Here is a 21,126-nt window from a genome sequence, read left to right as displayed (position 1 = left end):
GTTTGATATTCTTTATTTGGTTCAACTGGTTGCAATGTCACGTTCGTTTATGTTATCCTAATGTGAATCTAGCCTTCCAGAACAGGGTAAATTTGGTCCTTTTTGCTCTTTATACGTTTTTCAGATCAGACAGGTACATAGTAAAATATGTGCAAATTAGTCTAGCAAGAGGTCTGAATTATCTGAACATGAAACAATACAACCCATTGTAATATAAACAACCCTGTTGGTCCCCACGTCCTCCTCCACACAAACTGTAACCCAACTCTAAACCACCCATGCAGGCGGGAAGTAGGACAGTATCATTTTGTTAAGGCTAACGGGGGCTGAGTGTTATGTTGAATCCAAAGTTTGTAAGTTGCTTATATGTGGTGCAAAGTAAGGGCTCTTGAGGTGTTAAGACTCCAAATCTAGAACTCAGTGCTCCTGACTGCCTGATCAGAAAAGAAGCCGGGCACCCAGAGAAGATGTGGAATCTAAGGTCCCTTCAATAGCTGAAGGTCTTGTAAACATTGAGGGTTGAAGCATAACTGTTAATATCTGGAGAGACCATGGAGTAGTGGCATCTATCTAACTTAGAATTTGCACTCTGCCTGAGCTAAATTGTGTGTCAATTACTATATCGCCAAGGCTTGCCATAGCTGATTGAAGCAGTTGTTGGGGTTTCCTTTTCCTTCCAAGTGATGGCGATAAGTTTTGTAGCCACACCCAGCTTGTGTAGTATCAGTTAAGCTGTGTGAGGATATGCGCCCCCCCCCATAGTCTCAAAGCCTATACCCAGAATAGTTAGTTGGGTCCGCCAGAACTGGAAGTTCCAGTGTCCCCTAGATATTTCTCAGCATCTCATTCCAGAATGTAGGATAATTACCTAGGTCCTCCATGTATGGATGATCGTACCCTTCTCTTCCACACATCTCGAACACTGATCTGAAGCAGTCTGAAAGATGTGTTGATGGTGTTCAGACGTCTTATAACATCTGTAGCTCAATTTAAACTCAATCCCACTTGCTCTAGTAGTCCCATTTGGGTGTTGGGGGTGGGGGGGTGCGTATGTGATTTTCAGGCATAAGGGTGACCTTACTGCAGTGGAATGTGCGGTTTGCTGAAGAATACAAAGTCCTCCTGCAAGCTCTACTCTTGACATTTCCTTCTTCCAGTGCCGGAATCCTTAGTCTGTAACTTGCTCATTGTGGTGTTCATTCGTTGTGTGCTCCAGGATCTCAACTGTCTGTCCAGGTTTTGAGACCTTTGCTTTCTTCCGTTCCCTTCATAATAGATCTCATCTCATGGCAGATTTACTCTGAGGAATCTGTCCATATAGTCATGGGTAACTCCAGATGAGCTCCCCTGTGCCTTCGTTGGCAGGAGGTGGCGGGGGCACGATAGGAAGGAAGACGATGGCCTGGGAGGACAAATCTGTGACTGAGCCTTCTTTCTTTGGTCTTCCTCGGACCATTCCTTTGTTGAACAGCAGGCCCTCTAATTGTGCTCAGATGGAGTCCACCAAGCTAGTGCCCGGTTAAGGACTTGACACATGTATGTGTCACCCTTCCTCTGTCAGTACATATGTGGGAATCACTTATAAGTGTCGCTCTGTTTGCGGTTTCCCTGTGTTACTCCTGAGCATGTTAAGCTATATACTCATTCTGCATTTGCCTTCCCTCTGGTGTTGGGCTGGTTAGGGAAAAGTGGCGCAGTGAGGGGACATCACATTCCCAATGCAGAGGATCCCCTAGGTAGCACTCTCTTCAGTTATTACAGGTATTTAGCCAAACTGCCTGCAGCGCTCCCATTAGAGGTGGAACTCTGCATGACCGCCCTGCCCCTCCGACTGCGAAGGTGAGCCTAAAGTCCTCTGGCTACTCTAAGCCCAGGCATTTTGGTGGGGTTTCATTCACTCTCCTCACTTTATTGGTTGGTCGCTTTTAAGGTGGTACAGTCTTCCCCCCCCCCCCCCCATTTTCGTCGTCAAGCCTTCAAATACTTTTTTGTTGGCCTACAGAAGGATGTTGCGTTCCTGTTTTAATGGCTAAGGAAACTGTCTTTGCCTAACAAGAGTGAGAGTATTTAAAAAGTGTGTTATTTTTAGTCCGTATTAGCATTAAACGCGCAAGATTGTTAATTGACACAGAATAGCTAAAGTAGAATTCACTGTCAAAACATTGGCTAGCAATATGAACACAGATATTTTCGTGGTAGTTGAGGTCAGTGATGCACGAGCATTTGTGAAGCCTGTGTTAAGCATATGTTCAGACGAAATCTCACTTTAGAGCTTTAGTGTCAGCACAATTTCCAGTCAAGAACGTTTCAAATGTTGTTTTGGGTTTTTAATGATAGGTGTCTAATTGGCTTGTTTTTCATTATATTTAGTCATAGAGGCTGCCATGACCCCAGCAGCGTCACCTCTGTTTTATCATAAACATTAGACCATACCTATTTTCGATGTATTGAGTATATACTATGTTCGTGTAGTTAGATAAACAACAATGAATATATGTTTATTTACCACTTTAAAGAGGCGTTAGTGGGGCAAATGTGTGGTTGCTTCCAACGAGTGCTCTTATGTGCCTTCACCCAGGCTATGATGACCTCAGAAAGCATCCTCTCGTTGGGGTGGGGTAATTCATTCCAGAAGTGAGAGGAACCTGTGCTGTGACCTAATAAAAATATGAAATTCGCTCCCGGGGAAATTGAGTTGGAAAATAAATTATGTTGTCTTCATTGTTTAATTTATATGTTTTAAGCTAAATCAAAGGACTTTCTTCTTAATGATCATAAAATACTTGACAGTACGTTTCTGTACTGTTCAGATGTACAGACCTTCAAACAGAAAAAAATTAGCTTTCGTTGGGTAATTGGCTATTGTAGAAGTGCCTAAAGAATTATTCAATTTCATTGTGTTTAATTTGGGGACATTAGAAACATAGCAAACTTCTTTGAGCATATGTCCATCAATATCAGAGGGTAGTGTAAAACACCCAATATTGGACTGCAGTGCCATGCTCATAATAATTTGATGTATAAACAGATTGGTAGCAAACAGTGACACTGTCTGCCTGGGCCAGTGGTAAGTCATTGCAGACACAAAAAATACATTTCCAGTCACTTAATTTGGCATCATATGTGCAAAAGATCCTACTTCTCCCCAGTTGTCAGCCTCCTTGGAACAACAGGGCCAAAGAGGGCTTAATGGCCCGAGTTTGGCTAATTGGTTCTGCTGAACAGACTGAACCCCGCCCCCAGGGCAGTTTGGAAATGGGGGTGCACTCTATTGTTCCATTATAACACTTACAGTGCGGGAGAGAGGAGAGTACAGGTTGACAGCTTACTTGGCTGTAGATCCGAATAAGACGCACAACTTGACCACCATACTTGATGCAGTACATACATATAAACAGTACTGCAGAGTAAGAAAATAATCATCTAATTCAGGTTATCACTCCTAACAAAAAATAGCATTTAATATGTTACCCACTAGGGAGTGTCAGGCGTCTGATTACTTATGCAGGAGTAGAATGTAGCATCATGCCGCCCACATGCTGACAAGTTTGTGATGCAGAATATTAATCAGTGAAGGCTGGCAGATGGTCGGGAAAGTGGTTTTGGAAGGGGGTGCCAGGGAGTTGATTTTCCCTGTGGATGACAGCAAGCATTCAATTGGGAATGTTTTGTCCAGCAGATCAAAAAGACTATGACCATAGCAATGATTGTTAATGATAAGAAGTTGGTGATTTGGACCAGAGTCATATGGAAGCAAATCAGTTAGTTAAAAGGAAACAGATTTTAACTTTTCCTCCCACTGATCAATACACACATTTTCTGCATGAATCTTGGTGTTGACTTGCTGCCAGAAGCACTAGACATTTGAGTGTCTATATTAACCAAGGTCATAAAAGACTGTCTCCAAGCTTGATAATCTCCTCTTTGGGAAAGAGTCTGATTGCAGTCTCTTGGGTTCCTCAAACTCAGTTTTGAAGTAAAATGCCTTATCGTTCTACACCAATACTTTGTGGTATGAATATGTCGCAATATTTCACAAATTAGCAAAAATCCTTAGCTCCTTAAGTGAGTGGAAATTTTTTCTCAGCTGCCTCCAACAGCTTTTTAGCATAGCGTAGCATACCTCTGTTAAAACCTCAACCATTGTTCCACAGCTTTATCCATAAAATATATACAGAGGGCTACCAAAAGGGTCTTACAACGGTCCAAAAAATATCCCAAAACACTCACTCGAATTCCAAGAAACAGACGGACCCCTGACATCAAAATGCACCAGTGGGACCACAAGCGCTCCAGCGTGAAGTCATCTGTAAAATAACTCTCACTGCCTAGCAGTTGGTGGAGGCCGGTTCCTACTATATCGATTGGCCACTCCCAAGATGGCCGCAAGAATTTGCATAATTCCATGAGCTTGCACATAGGCTGGACTCTTCTTTGTGTTCTTGTAATAGGAAATTGCACAAGGGGAAGGGGATGGGGAGGGTTTAAGGAATTAAAAGATGGGGCCTGTTGGCTTACTTGGTGCTGTTGTGTGACCACATACTGTTCCCGAGGACCACAAAGGATGATCTTAAGGATGGTGTGAGGATGCTGTTTGCCACATGGCATGGGTCTATTTTGTGCATCTTTGAAAATATTATGACCCGGACCATTTAGTACTCTGTGCTGATAAAAGGTCTTACACTAAATCTGACTTTATTTGCGCAACCAGGGGTGTGGAATTCTTATAGCCCGACGCCCAGGACATATTGTTTGGGGACAAGGACAGCAAGTTTTCATGTTTATTTTGTCCTTTGGACAAGTAGACCCAACCCCCAGCAGCACAAACCCTCTGGCTTTCAGTTTGCATTACCCCATAATGAATCAGGGAAGGGCATTGCCTGCAGTTAAGGTAATATTTGTGCCCACATGTTAATGCTTTTAGAACTTGTATTTATGTTTTTATTAATGCAAAGTCTTTATTATTAGGGTGACCACTCTAACAGAATGTCATAAGATTGGACTGCACTATTGACAGTGGTTCCAAATAAAAATGTGTACTCACATTTGCAAAATTTAACAATATGAGCCTACTCTGGTTCGATGCAAATATTTGCAGAAGATTGAAAGCATGATTGGTGATATTTACTTTCAAAATAAAATGTTCCCAAAAAATACAACTAGGAAAAAAAACACTTTGCTAAACCACAGTGAAATTTAGGCCCCATTTCTTTAAAGCATCATTCTGTAAAATGTGTTGATGCATGCGTGTATTTCCAAAATAATATACATAATGGAAAAATCAGTGTAACCAGTTCCAACAAGATTATGAGAAACATGAAATAAACTAGCATTGACAAAGACAATAGGTCTGATATTGGTGGTCAGCCTTTTCGTTTTGTCAATGCATTTCTTGTTTTGACATGTTTTTTGTAAAACTTTGTTGTGGGAGCTGCCGGAGCCTCACCATCATAACAAACATAAGCAAAAATATTTTGATCTCAAAAAGCTCATCTTGCCACAGTAATACTGATATTATTCCTCTGTTTGTACCGTAATAGTTTGTTGCCTCACCAGCTCAAGAGCAGGCACTAAGTGCTATTTATTTTTCCACAAAAGCTGCTTTCTCTCTGAGAGGTAGAGTTTCATGGAATAATTATAAAAGGCTGAATTACACAGGCACATTTTCATTTTCCAGGATTTTTAAAGCTTTTGTGTAAAAATAAAACAATGGGTTGAAGGGAATGGACTAGTAATAAATCCTGGCTCTCTGAACAGTTGGATGATTTTCCATCACTTCAATCTAAATTGTGATGGTTGCTTTTGTTCTATATTTGGGGCGGTTTAAGTAACAGCTCATATGTCTTACTTTTAGTTTATCTTTGTCTCTCTGGTGTTTTACAAAGATTTTGAAAGCAGGTGGCTTTCTCAAGAGCATGAGGTGTATGTTTTTTTTAATGTTACAGTGTAAATAATACATCACGTCCACCTACTCATCACTTTGTTCATCCCCTTATTTATGACTAGATCTTATTCTATGCATCATAAATCTGTGTGACATTTGAACTCTGATAATGCAAGTTTATGTACGCAAATGCAGTCATTTGTCACACATCCTGTGTTACTTACGACAAGTTATTCACACTGCTTGATGTGTACATAGGAAAATGAGAGAGCAGACATGGTGTGGAGGGGTGAGGAATTAGAGGTCCTACACCTGTTCCATTGTTTTTGTATTGAACGTGTAAATTTTTGCAGAGATGGGCATAGGGCTTATATAGCATGAATTTACGTATACTTTGTACAGGCTGTTCTTAAATTAAGATTGTGAGTTTGTCATATACTGAAGTAACTTTAATTTCATGTTCATTTATAGAATAGCACTACCAGCACACAGTACTCAAAATACAACATATTACGTGACAATTAAGAAGGTATTCAAAAGAAGTAGATGATTAGAAAAATTCCAACCGTTTCTATCTCATCATTTCCATATTGATAGTTTGAGATGAGTTCATCTAGGTGAAAATCTAGGTAACCAGTAGTTACATTTTTACTGTCCACCTGATCTCAACGAAGAAAGATCATGATGTTGTGTCTGCTCAATTAATAGACTAGGTCTAGCACAACAGTATGGGGCTTTGCTATCTTCTTGTTGGGAGGAGTTGGCTGTCCCAATACAAGTATGAGGTGCCACCAGTTCATTTTTGTGCCATTGACTAGCCCGCAATACAGAATCCCTGAATTAAGGGATTATATAATTACATTATTTGCTGTATACCCCCTGTCACTTTTTTTTCCCTGCTTTTGACAACTGAAAGGTACCAATTTGAAGCGAGTTCCTGTAGATGGCGTTAACTAAAGTGTTCAAGTAAGGAAAAAAGACTGCATAAATAGGCCTTCATCAGGAGACTGTCGAAAGATTGCAAAGGATTAATTAGGTAAGGAGGGTACAGCCAAGACAAAGGTTACTCCAAAAATATTACTAGTTTACTTACCAGAAACTACTAAAATATTTATAGAACAACAAGCTTCAAGACAGATAAAAATAGGAATAATTGTCCAATAAGGCTTTACGAACGCCGCCTTATTACAAAGATTTAATTTTTAAGGTCCAATACAGTTTATGGAGCATGAGATAGTCTGATGCATTTAACAGATCTAAACTCTGGGCTGGGGAAGGGTTGGAGGGGCCAAGGCCATTGTGCAGTAGTGTTTGGGTCTTCTACCATAAATACCCGTACCAATGTGTCTTACTTGCAAAGTTGTATCAGTTTGTACTTCTGTGTGTGTCCAGCAACTGCTTTTAGTAAGGGCATTTGGCAAAGAAACAGTGCCCCCAGCGTAGCACTGAGACATTCCTAAGATAGGATATTTTATACTTAGAATTTTGATGGCTGGTTTGTGGGCTGACTTTTTCAATACTTTGAGGAGAATATGCATAGTGCCCTAAAATACTTGCAGTTGGAGATAAAGTACTGGCTTTTCATTTGTATTGGGAAGTTAAAAAAAAAATGTTGCCATTCAACAGTCCTGATTGCAGTTGTCTTGGCCCTAGCTATACTTCTCCAAATATGCTAGTCAGCGGTTTAAGCAGCTAGGCCAGGACTCAAACTGAAAGCCCACTTTTGGCCTACTTGAAAGTCATACCCTTACAACTGACGAGGCTGTGTTACTATGAAAACATTTGTGCATTGCTTTCTCAGCAATGGCATTTGACTTCAGTTGGACAGACTATTCAACCACATCCTCAACAGTCCTACATAGTAGACCTCAGTATTCTTGGTACTACTAGTCCAGTGACGTTGGAGATCTTTCTATAATGGACCAGGTCAAGGATGACTCAAAGGGCTGAAATTAAAAATATTAAATGTTTTTCTCATCAACCAATTATATTTTCTATGTTAATTGTATTGAGGGGCAGCGAAATGTAAACAATGATAAAAACTAATAAACAGATTTAAAAAAAAAATGTATTGAGGGTAATACTTTTCTACTCGTACCTTTCTTATGGGATAAGATCCCTGTCAGTAGTGCAATAGCGAGACTGTTCACCTCTCTTTTACCTTATTAACAGTGTATACTCTGTCATCTTATTTACCAAATCTCTTGCCACTGACATCACACCTATGTGACTGGTTTAGAGTTTTTTTTTTAGCTCTGCGAAATTGGGTCCCACATTTGAAAGACTGGATGAAGAATGCCTTTATTTTTAAGGGATCCTCAAGCATATCATTGTACTCCACTACACCAGTGAGGACTGAGGCAGACCTTCTTAGTGATCAAACCTGCTACAGAACTTTATTCAGAAAGCAGTGCTCAAAATGTGTTTGCATGGTGGCATTTCATAACCACTATATATTTACTTTTTGTTATAAATCCAAAATGCGGTGTATTTGCCTCCACCAAAAACACTCTTGTTGCATACTTTTATAACACGGAAGCCCTTGTTCTGCAGTTTGGCTGAGGTCAGAATGGTTGCATTGAAAACCATGGGATTATAACGGAATCTCATTGACTACCTTCCATCTTACTGTGTTCTTTCTACTGATAACACACAATTTCCTACATACTGACATCAACTTCTACTGCCATGGGTAACTCCTCCCCTGAATTCAAAATACACTCAGTAGACTCCCATTGCTGAGCATGCAACAGGAGGAGTCATCAACTTCTATTTTTTTCACGCTGAAACTCTGTTGCTCTGTTCCAGTTTTGTAATTTAGTACATTATGCTGCTTGTGTTTCTGAATCACTTTGTGGTAAAACAAAGTCACGTACCTGAGTCCATAAGTCTGGCGAGAAGAGCCTTTGGGAACCAGCTGGCTAGGAAGCTCATGGAGTAGGTTTAGATGACAATTGAGCATAGAACAAAACCACACCCACCAGAAGATATCAGAAGGGGGTGAGTGTCAGTTCTTCAGCAGAGTTTGTCATCATGAGTCTCACTTCTTGGAGAGACTCACTCATTTGTTGTTTGTCCTCAATGGTGCACAGTCTGTTCGACTTGTGGGGTGCACTTCAGATGAGTGAAAATAAGGAATGAGTCTAACAACGTGCAATACTCACACACAGCTAGTGACATTGTGCTCCAAGAAGTAGAACATGCACCCCGTTTTTAAGATTATGTTCCAGGATTTTAAATTAGCAGCAAATGAGAGTGCATCCAAGTGAGAGAAAGACTGTGCACAATCGTATGCATACTCACACTCAGTTTCACTTTCACAAAGTGAAAATCACACCCAGTGAGATTGACTGTACCGTCTTATATGAAGCACCATGCTACCCACGAGGCTATGTCCACACTTTCTAAATATCAGTAATAAATTAAACAAAAAATATGAGAGCTGAGTCAGTGTGAGTGACTTCAGTAAGGGGTAGCACTCACAACAACTTGGAGAAAACAGTCTCCTTGGGTGTGAGTCGCACTGCTTGGAGCACAGGTTCACTCTTGTCCTTTTGTAAGGTAAGACTTGTACAAATGTCTGTGCTGCCCCTTTGCAAGTTCACTGGCTTATGTTGGTTGCTGGGTTATAAAGAGCACAGACTATCATTAAAAAAAGGAAGTGGAACTCTCTCCCACACTAGTTGGCATGCTTCTTTATAGGGGGGGGGGGCATGCCTGGTCAGCAGATTGTATGATAGGCAGTATCACAGGTTCATCCTGAGCTCTTTTCTCATTTTGTGTGAGACAATTTTGGATATAACTGTCTACTAAAGTAGCCTTAATAGATTAAAATGGTTTCTGGCAATGTCTCTTCTAAGTTTTTAATAGCAAGTCTAACTTATATAAGATTAAAAGCATACATTAATGGGGGTAGGATAAATTATGGAAACCTCCCTCGCCACTGTGAGATATTTCTGGCCCTACATTGGATTTAGTGGCCATTGGCATTCCCTTTCAGTTTCCCTTCACCAACCCTATTTTTTTCTAACACGGTGTCGCTGAAAATGAAAAACTCAGGAAACCTGGTTGCCAGGGTAAAAGCGTTGTTCTTTTAGACCTTCTATTGTGGAAATAGATTACACAATAGGGTTAATTGTAAACGCCCAGATATGCACATCGTTTTCAGATTTCACATCACATAAACAATTTTTATATTGGAGATTTTGCTCCTCCTTTTACTTGCCCAAAACCCACTCTTTCACCTACTGCAAACTCTCCACCTATTGTGATATCACTGCAAGTCCACACGTGAGGTGCTTCACAGAAAACTAAAAAACGTTTCTCCAATACTCACCTAGGAAAATCATTTAATAAGTCTTTAGGTGTTTGCCTACTTTTGGTACTTTAAGGGGTTGACTCTGTTAACAGGAGAAAATTATGGGAATGTGGCGGTACTTAAATATATAGTTGTTATTTTGCTGGATTAGGAGAGACCATGTCTTAGGGTGGGTATTGCCTTCTTTCCCTGGCTCCATCCCACGGCACCTCCAAAGACGGAGACCGGTTTATGAGCTTGCATCTTTATTTGTTGTGATCAGGCTGCAGTCTAAGCCTCCTCTTGCACTCTGAACGTTTGCCACTGATGAGTAAGGACTGAATGACATACTGATGATGTGTACCATTAGGATGCCACATTCCCTAATCGTGGGAATAGTTTATCTGTTTCAATGGAAATCGTAGTCTTTATCTGTTTCAGTGGATTGGCTATTGTGTAAAACAGAATGTGTTCCTCTTTATGGACGGGGTTTTTTCTCAGGTTGGGACATTCAAATTATCCACTGACCCTTCTCGTGTGTTTAATAAATGTGTGACTACATTCTGTTGCTGCAAATCTAAATTGGATACTTGAAAACTCTGATGAGAGTGAACAACAAGTTCAGGCGCTCCATTCTACCTCTTTCTTTTGACCTTTTTTTATCCGAGAATAACCTAAGATTCCACCCTTCTCTATTGAAGGGGCTGTATTTAACGGTCTGTTCACCACTCTTGCCCTGGGCTCTCTTTATCACTTCCCAGTGTCGTTCCTATGCTTTGAGTTGATTCTCTAAAAAATAGTGTAACTAACTTAGTCATTAGTTAGCCACAACTTCTGCGCGATTTGTGTTCTGAGTTTATGGTTTTTATTTTTGTAGTATATGTGTTTTCTTCAGAGGAATCTTGGGTGCCCCGTAGTCTGGAATGCATGATGGTACCAGCTGTTTTCTTGTGAGTGTAAAGCAGTTGTATCCTGATGCTGCACGTGGGAGCACCTGGAACAAACCTGTTTAATTACAACTTATGTATCCTGAGACAGGAAGAGGAGTAAAGAAGATAACAAAGTGGTGACGAGCTGCTCCCCAGAAACGAACCTATTATCAACTTCACCAGGAAAAGAACAATTTTAAAGGTCAGTTACTTTCTGTGATCCTGCAGTCATCTGTCCCGTTATAAAGAAACCATTCACAAACTATCGCTGCTGAAAGTCGTCTAGATACTGGCTAATTTGGAATATTCAACTATTTGCAGTATTCCGAATGGATACACTGGACTGTGCAAAATATTTAATTGGTGCGTTTATAAGTGGATGTACTGTATTTCACTGCAATTGATCTATGCGTGTATGTAGTGCTTAAATTGAGCCGGTGGTTTCCGGTGCTCAGCACCGTCACTTACTTGCCAACACCGATACTTATGCCAGTCTGCCCCAGTTGCTTATTAACAAAATAAACACTTAAAAGGAGTACTACCTGCTGCCCAATCCATTCTCATAAATTGGGGGCTTCGAATAGTCTATCGTCGCTCCTTGTAGGAACGTGATGGTTAGTAGTTGTGTTGGTGCTGGCCTTGGCCGGACTGTCGGGGGCAATGGGTAGTGCAAGCTGCAGTGATCACCTGATGAGGTTTTGGGACAAATTAAGCACTGCGTGTATGGAAGGAAAGGTGTAAACTTGCAGGGAACGAACTTCGTCTGCACTACCCTTCATGAAACATTCACCGGTGAGCGCACGGGTCTGCTTACCTTTAGCTTAACCTTGTCGCATGTGCTCCTTTGCTCGTCCATGCGCGTGATCTGTTTACCTTCAGCGTTGTCTTGTCACAGCAGCCTTCTCGCTCCGACCTGCTTTCTCGTGTTGTTCTGGACGATCTACAACACATCCGTCACACCTGTACACGCATAGTAACGTGACTGTGTGATTGCCAAGCAACGTTTGCAAACCAGGAAACCAGATGCATGCACACCGATTTGTGATTGAATACACACACCTAGAGTCTGTTTAAAAGAAGCCACGACGTATGTTCTTTTGTTGTTGTTGTTTTGAATAATATATACATGAAAAGTATGACTCGGGGCAAAACCATTTCGGAGCTCTGACAGTGCAAGTTTCCTCTATGCATCACAACAGTGACCACTTTTATATTTTTTTGCCAAGCGTGACAAGGTTTACAACTTTTATTTTAGCTTGTTCCGATAATGATGCATTTGAATACCTAAATGTCCTTGTTCAAACTATTTAATTGTCCTCTCCAGCTAGTTCTATACCCTTCCGAAGAGAACCTGAAACTCCCTGGGAAGAATTGATTGCATTTAAAATGTACATGGGTACATCTGGTGGGATAAGGTTTCCTGATGATAGAAAACAGGCCACAATACTAAACTTACTGGGCAAAGAAGATCTAAGAATTGTTCACACTTTACCAGAACTGCTGATTCAGGAAGGAGGGGGGAAATATAGCACTTAATAAAAAAAAAACTTTAAAACAATTAGAAATTTATTTTTGATAAAAGCAAACGTTACACTGGAACACTATCATTTTCTGCCCGCATACTGGAAAAATATAAACATTTGACATACATGTCACAAGTCTAAACTTTAATGTTTTTTTGTGCGTTCACAGGTAATCACAATGAATACATACGTGATCAAATGATAATGCACGCTTCCAATAAGTCTATTCAAAAGAAATTATTGAGTGCTCAGAGCCCTACATTACTTGAAGGTCTCGACATAGCTAGCGTAGAAGAATTAACAATAAAACGTGCAAAGATAAAAACAAACAATCTAGTTTGAGAACTATAGTGGATGTAAAAGAAGCATGGATATAAAAACACATGAGCAAATTAGTATTGTACAGACTAAACCATGGATGAGCAAATGGACTACAAGCGAATAAAATAATAATTTTTTTGTGCTTTAATTGTTTATTAAAGATGTATGGCAAAGGATACAAATATAGGAACCGTCAGGTTATGCAAAACACCAGAACATAGCTGTCAGGCAGTTCGATATTGAATAAGGTGAGGGGGGGACAGCTGGAGAACAAAAGAACGTGGAAGGGGACGGGTGTGTGTGCGTTAGGGTCGCTGGTGTGAGCCACTGTTCTACATCGTTTCAGTGGCTGAGGGAGAGAAGTAGAGGCGATCCATTCAGTGGTACGTAGGGGAAGAGGGCGTAGGAGAGGAGGCCTCCTAGAACATGTAGGTGCAGTGATCACTCGTCATGGGGATCACGTCTGTCCGGGGTTGGTGATTTTATGGGGGGGGGAGAGTAAGGATGACAGACAGGACTGTGAAAAGGCAGGTCGAGCAGAACTAGGGAGGATTCAAAGGGGGGGGAATGGTTGGGAGGCATGAGAAAAGGGTGGAGAGGCAAATGTGGAAGAATAGAAGGTGAGGGGGCGAGAGGAGGTGGGGCGGTCGGGGTGAAATAGAAGTAGGCATATCCACGAGGCCTGGCCAGGTAGAGGGTTAAGGGTGGGGTAAGATGGAGGGAGAGGAGAAGGAGTAGCTGGATTCTTGAAGGGGGATTTTAGAGGTGGGGGCGGTAGCATAGAGTGGTGGGGGATGAAGTACAGATATTCCAGTGGCATTGTTTAATCTGCTGCGTGGGTATCATGGGGGTAGTGTGGTGTGGATCATCCCGAAGGAGAGGCGCTCATAATTGCAGGAATGTGGCAATCTGATCTAGTAGGTTATAGATGATTTGTTTGTGGGACGCTTTTTGGATCATTGCCACGACCAGGCTTCTGGGGAGGGTGGGGCGAGAGAGTGCCATTGGCAGAGAATGCAAATCTTGGCAGTGGCTAGTGCCGTATGCAGGAGGCGCTTTTGCGGACAAGTGAGGACAGGCGATTGTGGAGAAGTATTAGGGAGTGTGAGAGGGGTCCATTTAACATCATGGTAGCCCCCAGAACAGTCTCTACTTCCCGTCAGAAGGGTTGCACTGAGGGGCATTTGCAAACTAGGTGTGGGCTCGGTCACAGGGTGTATCCGGGCACTGGCAGCAGTTTGCATGAGGCAGGAGTCCTGCTCTATGCAACTTGACTGGAGTCCAGTGCCAATCGTGAAGCATTTTGAAAAGATGAAATTTCAGTCGGGCTTCTATCATACCCCTGTCCAGAGCTTCCATAATTTCGGGCCAGTCCCCTTCCTCTATTTCAGTCTGAAGTCAGGACTGCCATTTGGTATGCAGATTAGTGAGAAGGGGTTGTGAGCAAAGATGATGTGTGATGAGTTCTTAAAAACCTGACATCATGTCCTTGAAGCTGCCCCAAACCTTAAGGTTGACCAGCTGACCAGAGCACTCCATGGAATGTCACCAATCCCTTGTTATCAGCTAAGTAGATGGCGACATGTGAGCGCAGGAGTGATTTACCTTGAGGGGTGCGGTAGCGGTGTACGGCCAGGTGCCATGGTTTGCGGCAAGGGGAGGCAAAGCCTGCATCCGTGGCCAATAGGATGAGGGCATGGCCGGAAAATGTAGTTTCCAGAATTAGCTATTCCTGAACCCATGCCACTCCATCTTGAGAGACAAAAAAGTAGTCTAAACGTGACTGGGTGCCCTGAACCGATGAGAGGAGGGTGTACTCCCTGTCTGTAGGGTGAGTGAGCCTCCAGTGTTCCTCCAGGCTAAGGTACTCCATCATGCCCCTAGTATAGCCTTGCCTGAGTTGATGCTGGCGTCCAGTGATTCAATCCTGTCCAGGATAGCCTTCCAGGCCAGGTTCCAGTCTCCCGCCAATCCAGTATCGCGAGGCACCTATTTCCATCAGGAAACGAGACAAAGGAAAAGGGCACGTTTGGACCCCTTAGGAGCATACACTGATCCCACACCGAACATGAGCTCTGTGAGTCTTAATTTTGCAAATGTGTACCTGCCGGCAGGATCAGACCACATTTTAACTACTGTTGCGGTCAGTGTTTTACATAATAGAATCGTCACACCGCACTTCTCTGGGCAGCTGCTGTGAATCACCCTCCCCACTCACTCCCGGCACAATTTGTCGGATTCGGGCCCACTAAGATGGGTCTCTTGCAGCAGGGCCATGTCCGCCCTCTTTGATTGTAAGTAGGAGAGTATCTTTTTTCGCTTCACATAGTGGGTCATCCCATTGAAATTCCACACATAAATGCATAGTGGGAGGGGCGTGGAGGATGAGGGATTGGCCGCTGGCATGTTGAGGTAATATAGGGGGGCAATGATAGGTCCTCCTCAAGAAGAGGTGGGTTGGGGACGGTAAATGGAAAGAGAGGTGGTTACCGGGGAAGAAGGGGATGGGTAGGTGGCTGGGGAGTGGGGTCCTCTGGATCCGGGCTGGACTAGGTTGCATGGCAGTCAATGGGAGCGCAATAAGACAGAACAACAAGAATATGGATGAGTCAGAGGGGCAGGGCAAAATAAGGGAAATAAGATCCTAGTAAGTGTTGGTCTGAGAGGGTAAGCACAAGATGGACCAGATAAGGTAGGAATCCGGTCTGAGTAGGAGCAGACTTCAGGGGGTCTAAATGTGTGTTCCGCAGGTCTAAACCTGTGCATCCAGCGTGCCATGGGGGGAGGGAGGGCTCAGGAAAGTGGGGTAAGCAGGAAAGATGGGCTAATCATGTGTGTTGGGCACGAGCAGGAGGAGGATGGGGGGAGGGTTTGATGGGTAGGGATGGTAGGGCTGGGCACAGAGCCACGTTTGGCATTTGGGTGATGATGCAGTTGCTGTAGGAGATCTGGCTGCCTCACCGAGGGTGGGGGGGCACCGTTGACTCTGTACTGTACTAGGGGAGGGGAGGGAAGAGAAAGAGGGAGACCGCTACCTCTGCTGTCAGCGGGAGCATAGTTTTCGTGGGTCAGGGTTCCGCATAGGCCATCCTAGGGGGTGCCGAATTGCAGAGCGATGAAATGGGGATTTCATTTGGAAAGCATGGTGATTACTTGCCTCAGGGATTTGGTGGGGCTTTCTAGGTAGTCTCAACCTTGTCGCTGCATGTCCCTGTGGAATGGAGGAATCCCCCTGAGGGGGATGGTTATGGTGATGATGGGAAGGTGGGGGATGACGCGTTTTGGCACTGGGCATGGGTGTAAACTTTGTGTCATCACAGCATAATTGAAATATGGCAAACAAGCAGCTGAGCTGCCATGTGGTATAAAACCGTGGCAAACAGGGTCGTCAAACACTGGCAGAGGGGGTGGTGGGGTGAGCCACAGGATCATGAGGGGTCAAAAAGGGCAAGGGAGGGGTCATTATCCTTACTTGAGGCTCAATTATTGGCAAAACCAATCAGAATTGCGTCCATCAGTCAGCAATTCGAGCAAGCTTAAGCATGCAAAGTGATACTCATCAGACAGATGAAGAGGTGGCCTTAGCTCCCAGACTCTCTCTTAGAATAAGGCTTATAGGCAGACTAAAGACATAGAACCTCAACGATGTCAGATGGCATCTGTAAGAGAGAAGGCAGGTTTCAGAGGATATCTCGATTTATCCCTATCTTGGTTCTGGGTGTGATGAGCCACAGCTTGTAGTGCTTGGTCATGGTCTTGTGAGGTCTCTGCATTCTCTTGTCCCTCGCTCTGTGGTGGGACTGTTCATCCTTGTTCCACCGGCCACCCTGAGAAGGGTTCAGGGACGGTGGTGCCTAGCAGTGTTTCTCCGGGGTCTTGGAGAGGTCCGGAGTCGCCATCTCTATTGGAGGACCAGACTATCCTACCTCCGTGTTGACCCAAGGCAGTTGGGTGAGGCAGGGCATTGGTGTATGCAGTTCTTTGCCAGTAAGACCCAAGGTGTTATGCTGATGTCCGGGTGTAACTGGAATGGGGCTGCAAGTAGATGAGTCCTTTGGTGTGGCGGGGGAGCACGAGCACAGCCGCAGGGCCTGGGCCACTATTCACCACTTTCTTCCTGCTTATCCCCCCCAAAGGCATTAGCTTCGTGTGGGGCTCAGCCTCAATGCCGATGTGTGGCCTTGTTCCGCTGATATTATGGAGGGGGAGGCCTCTGTTGTTACATTGGTAATGGCCCAAAATGGGAGGGAGAGCTGTTGCTGCCGTCCCTGTTCCATCAGCACATGGCTCTCTGTTCCCGGGGGTCCTTGTCTGTATCAAGGGCTTCCCCTGCAACTCTGCCACCGGCACTTGCGGTCCTATGGTGGGATGTTTGGGGGTTGGTGGTCAGGCTGGCGTATTTCTGGTTGTGGCCTTTTGTGGCCAGTAGGGGGGGTAGGTAGGGCAGAGAGCGAGAAATCCTGCTGGAGCATAGTGGCAGTATCTCCCTCTCCGATGTAGATGCCTCTGGCATCTGTACCCCGGGCAGCCCCTCAGTTTTGGCTCTGCTGCCGTAGGCCCGTGCGGCGGATGGAGCTCCAGGAGTGCTGATGCGTCCCACGACACCGGCCCCAGATGGCAAGGAGCTCACTGCTTGTTGATGTGCCCACCCAGCCCCTTCCCCTCCACCCCCCCACGTTGCGTATGTGAGGGCTGCTGCTTCACTCACAGGCTCTCCATGCGTGGAGCTCCAGTCCTGGCAGCCATCTTCCAACGTAGCCAGACCACGCGTGATAAAAATAATTCTAAGGTAACATGCAAAAATGGTTGCATAAGGTGTGGAAGCACGAATCATTGAGCCAATGACAAGTCATTACCTGTCATCTTAAAAAACAAAAAAAAAAAAAAAAAACTGGGGCATTATGATTCCTGATGTGGAAGCATGGAAAGTAATAATAATATAGTAAATCTGATGTATTCGTAAGTGACATGACTGATGAATGTTATGTGCTCAGTTTGGTACAGAAATGCAGTCACACTGATATAATGGAAACGCATCTTATGACTATTTGAGATCATGATAGAGAAAGGCAAAAGAAGATGTAGGATAAAAAAAGTTTCTAGCTTACACCTGAAGAATTTTAAATTCTATTAAGGACACGGAGGCAAGGATTATGCTGTTCTCTCTCTTTACTGCAAACAAACAGCAGCCAATCTAAACACTTTACCACAAAAAACTACATTTCCCATGAACCTCCTTAGTCCATAATGTCAACCAATCACCGGTCTGCTCCCTGTATATCTATCTCTGCCAACACAGTCCTTCCTCTTTCTTTGCAATCACATTCAAACAAATACTTGACTCCTAGGAACTGGAATCTCTCTGAAAAACTGGAACTCTGCCGGCGACACCGGCGACTGTCCTTCTGTCTGAAGAAATTCAAACCTTCTTTCTCCTCCATCACCAAAAGATCGATCAGGTATTTTTGCTTTCCGCACCTGAAGAGGAATAAAAGAGACATGCACATAACATCTAATCTCTCTTTATAAAATAATATAATATAACGGGTGGGCATACAAAATTCACATAACATGCATATCATCATCAAACACTACAACAAGGTAAAGAATACCATTATCTGTAAGGTGGGATAATCCTCACCTCCGTGTCATTAATAAAATTGAAAATTCTTGATGCTTAAACTAGATGTTTTTTAATTCTATGTCAGGACCTGAGGCTTCAGATTATGCTAGTTCAAAGCTGATCCACCACTGTGCAAACAACATCAACAATAAGTTTGTGATAAAAATCTTTAAATGTGGAATTTGAAGACCAATCAGCCGCTCTTATAATGTCTTCTAAACGAGAACCAACCTAAAGCGCCTTAGAAGCATGACTCCTCGAATGGAATGTGCTCCAAACATAGAAACATCTAGTTCGATGGCATATGTTGCTGCAGATACACATGTTTGGCACAGTCCGCTGCTTTGTGTTGGGCTCGGAGTATTACAAGTTGTTTTTCTTCGAAGAAGTCTTTTTTGGTCACGGGACCGAAGGACTCCTCCCTCTTCGGCTCCATTGCGCATGGGCGTCGACTCCATCTTAGATTGTTTTTTTCCGCTGTCGGGTTCGGACGTATTCCTTTTCGCTCCGTGTTTCGGTTCGGAAAGTTAGTCAGAATCTCGGAAGAAAGCGTCGGTATTGTTCCGTTCGGTATCGGGATAGTTAGGTACATCGACACCGATCATCGGAAGACTTTGGGGTAGCTTCGATTCCCCCATCGGGGCCTGGTCGGCCCGACCGCGTGCGACATCGAAGCCGATGGAACGGACCCCGTTCCGTTTCTGCCCAAAATGTCACAGTAAGTATCCTTATACAGATCAGCACTTGGTCTGTAACTTGTGCTTGTCCCCCGAGCACAAGGAGGATACCTGTGAGGCCCGTCGAGCCTTCCGGTCCAGCAAAACACTCCGGGACCGAAGAGCCAGGCGTCTACAAATGGCGTCCACGCCGACAAAACAACGTTTCGACGACGAAGAGGAAACATTCTCGGTTCCGGACTCAGAATCCGGAGACTCCGACGTCGAACAACAGCAACAAACTGTGAGTAAGACGTCGAAAAGTAAAACCATCGACAAAACGAAAGCCCAGGGGACGCCACTGCCAACAGGCCATGGCTCGACCCATAAAACAGGCGACCCGTCGAAGGCGCCGAAAAAGGGCACGCCCATAGCGAAGACACCCGACTCCGGTCGAGGGACCGCCATGGAGCAACCTCGGAGCCGAGATAGCGGCTCCGAGAGACAAAAACAAGATACCGGCACCGAAAAACATCGGCACCGAGAATCCATGCCGAAAGGAACAAAAATTCTGTCGGTGCCGAAACCGAAAAAAGATTCTCTCTCGGCGCCGAAAAATACCACACCTTCATCCTACTCAGAGGAACAAGGAATAAGTGGCCAGATGCACAGATTTGGACAAGAGCTCCAAAGTGTAGAATCAGACTACACACAAAAGAGACTGTACATCCAGCAAGACACAGGGAAGATATCAACCCTTCCCCCAATAATGAGGAAAAGAAGGATCAGTCTCCTCAAGGATGACGCACAACCACAAGCCAAAGTGGTTAAAAAAGTCACGCCTCCGCCCTCTCCACTACAACAGGCATCGCCGGCACAAACACCGCCACAAATGCACTCACTAGCGCAAACTACCATAAGTCAAGATAATCAGGATCAAGACGCTTGGGACCTATACGACACCCCAGTGCCGGACAATGATCCAGATTCATACCCCACAAAGCCGTCACCGCCAGAGGACAGTACCTCATACTCACAACTGGTGGCTAGGGCTGCAGAATTCCACAATGTCCAACTGCATTCCGATCCTATAGAGGATGATTTTTTATTTAACACCCTCTCGGCTACACATAGCCAATATCAATGTCTCCCAATGCTACCAGGGATGTTACGGCACGCAAAACAAATTTTTGAAGAGCCCGTAAAATCAAGAGCCATCACCCCAAGGGTGGATAAAAAATACAAACCACCACCCACAGATCCAGTGTTTATTACTTCGCAGTTACCACCTGACTCCGTAGTAGTAGGGGCAGCTCGCAAAAGAGCAAATTCCCATACATCTGGCGACGCCCCACCTCCGGACAAAGAAAGCAGAAAATTTGATGCCGCAGGAAAAAGAGTAGCATCACAGGCAGCCAACCAGTGGCGCATCGCAAATTCTCAAGCGCTGCTGGCCAGATATGACCGCGCTCACTGGGATGAGATGCAACTTCTCGTAGACCATCTTCCCCAAGAATACCAAAAAAGGGCGCAGCAAATAGTTGAAGAGGGACAAACGATCTCAAACAATCAAATCCGCTCTTCACTGGACGCAGCCGATACTGCAGCGAGAACAGTCAACACTGCTGTCACCATAAGGAGACACGCTTGGCTCCGCACTTCAGGCTTCAAACCTGAAATCCAGCAGGCTGTCCTTAATATGCCCTTCAACGAAAAACAACTTTTTGGCCCTGAAGTGGACACAGCCATTGAAAAACTTAAAAAGGACACAGACACGGCCAAGGCCATGGGCGCACTCTACTCCCCGCAGAGCAGAGGCTCTTTTAGAAAAACTCCATTTAGAGGGGGGTTTCGTGGCCAACCCACAGACACCACCAGCCAACAAACAAGAAC

General features: G+C 44.2%; 1 protein-coding gene across 8 annotated transcripts in view; it reads left to right on the top strand.

Moving 5' to 3' along the window:
• The window catches only part of SYNRG (synergin gamma), a 361,082-nt gene that overhangs the window by 4,036 nt on the left and 335,920 nt on the right, over positions 1-21,126 (top strand). For 2 of the 8 annotated variants that reach the window (XM_069226587.1, XM_069226581.1), the window contains exon 2: positions 11,220-11,312. The exons of 5 other annotated variants lie outside the window; for them this stretch is intronic. The gene's annotated coding sequence lies outside the window, so the exon portion shown is untranslated. Of the gene's footprint in view, positions 1-11,215; positions 11,313-21,126 lie in introns of all 8 variants that reach the window. One more of the 8 variants, XM_069226582.1, reaches the window with a different exon arrangement.

This window comes from Pleurodeles waltl, chromosome 3_2, assembly GCF_031143425.1.
Source record: "Pleurodeles waltl isolate 20211129_DDA chromosome 3_2, aPleWal1.hap1.20221129, whole genome shotgun sequence".
In the NCBI taxonomy this organism is placed as follows: Eukaryota; Metazoa; Chordata; class Amphibia; order Caudata; family Salamandridae; genus Pleurodeles; species Pleurodeles waltl.
Note: the sequence above shows the minus strand (reverse complement) of the source record. Positions and strands in the feature narration are given on the sequence as shown.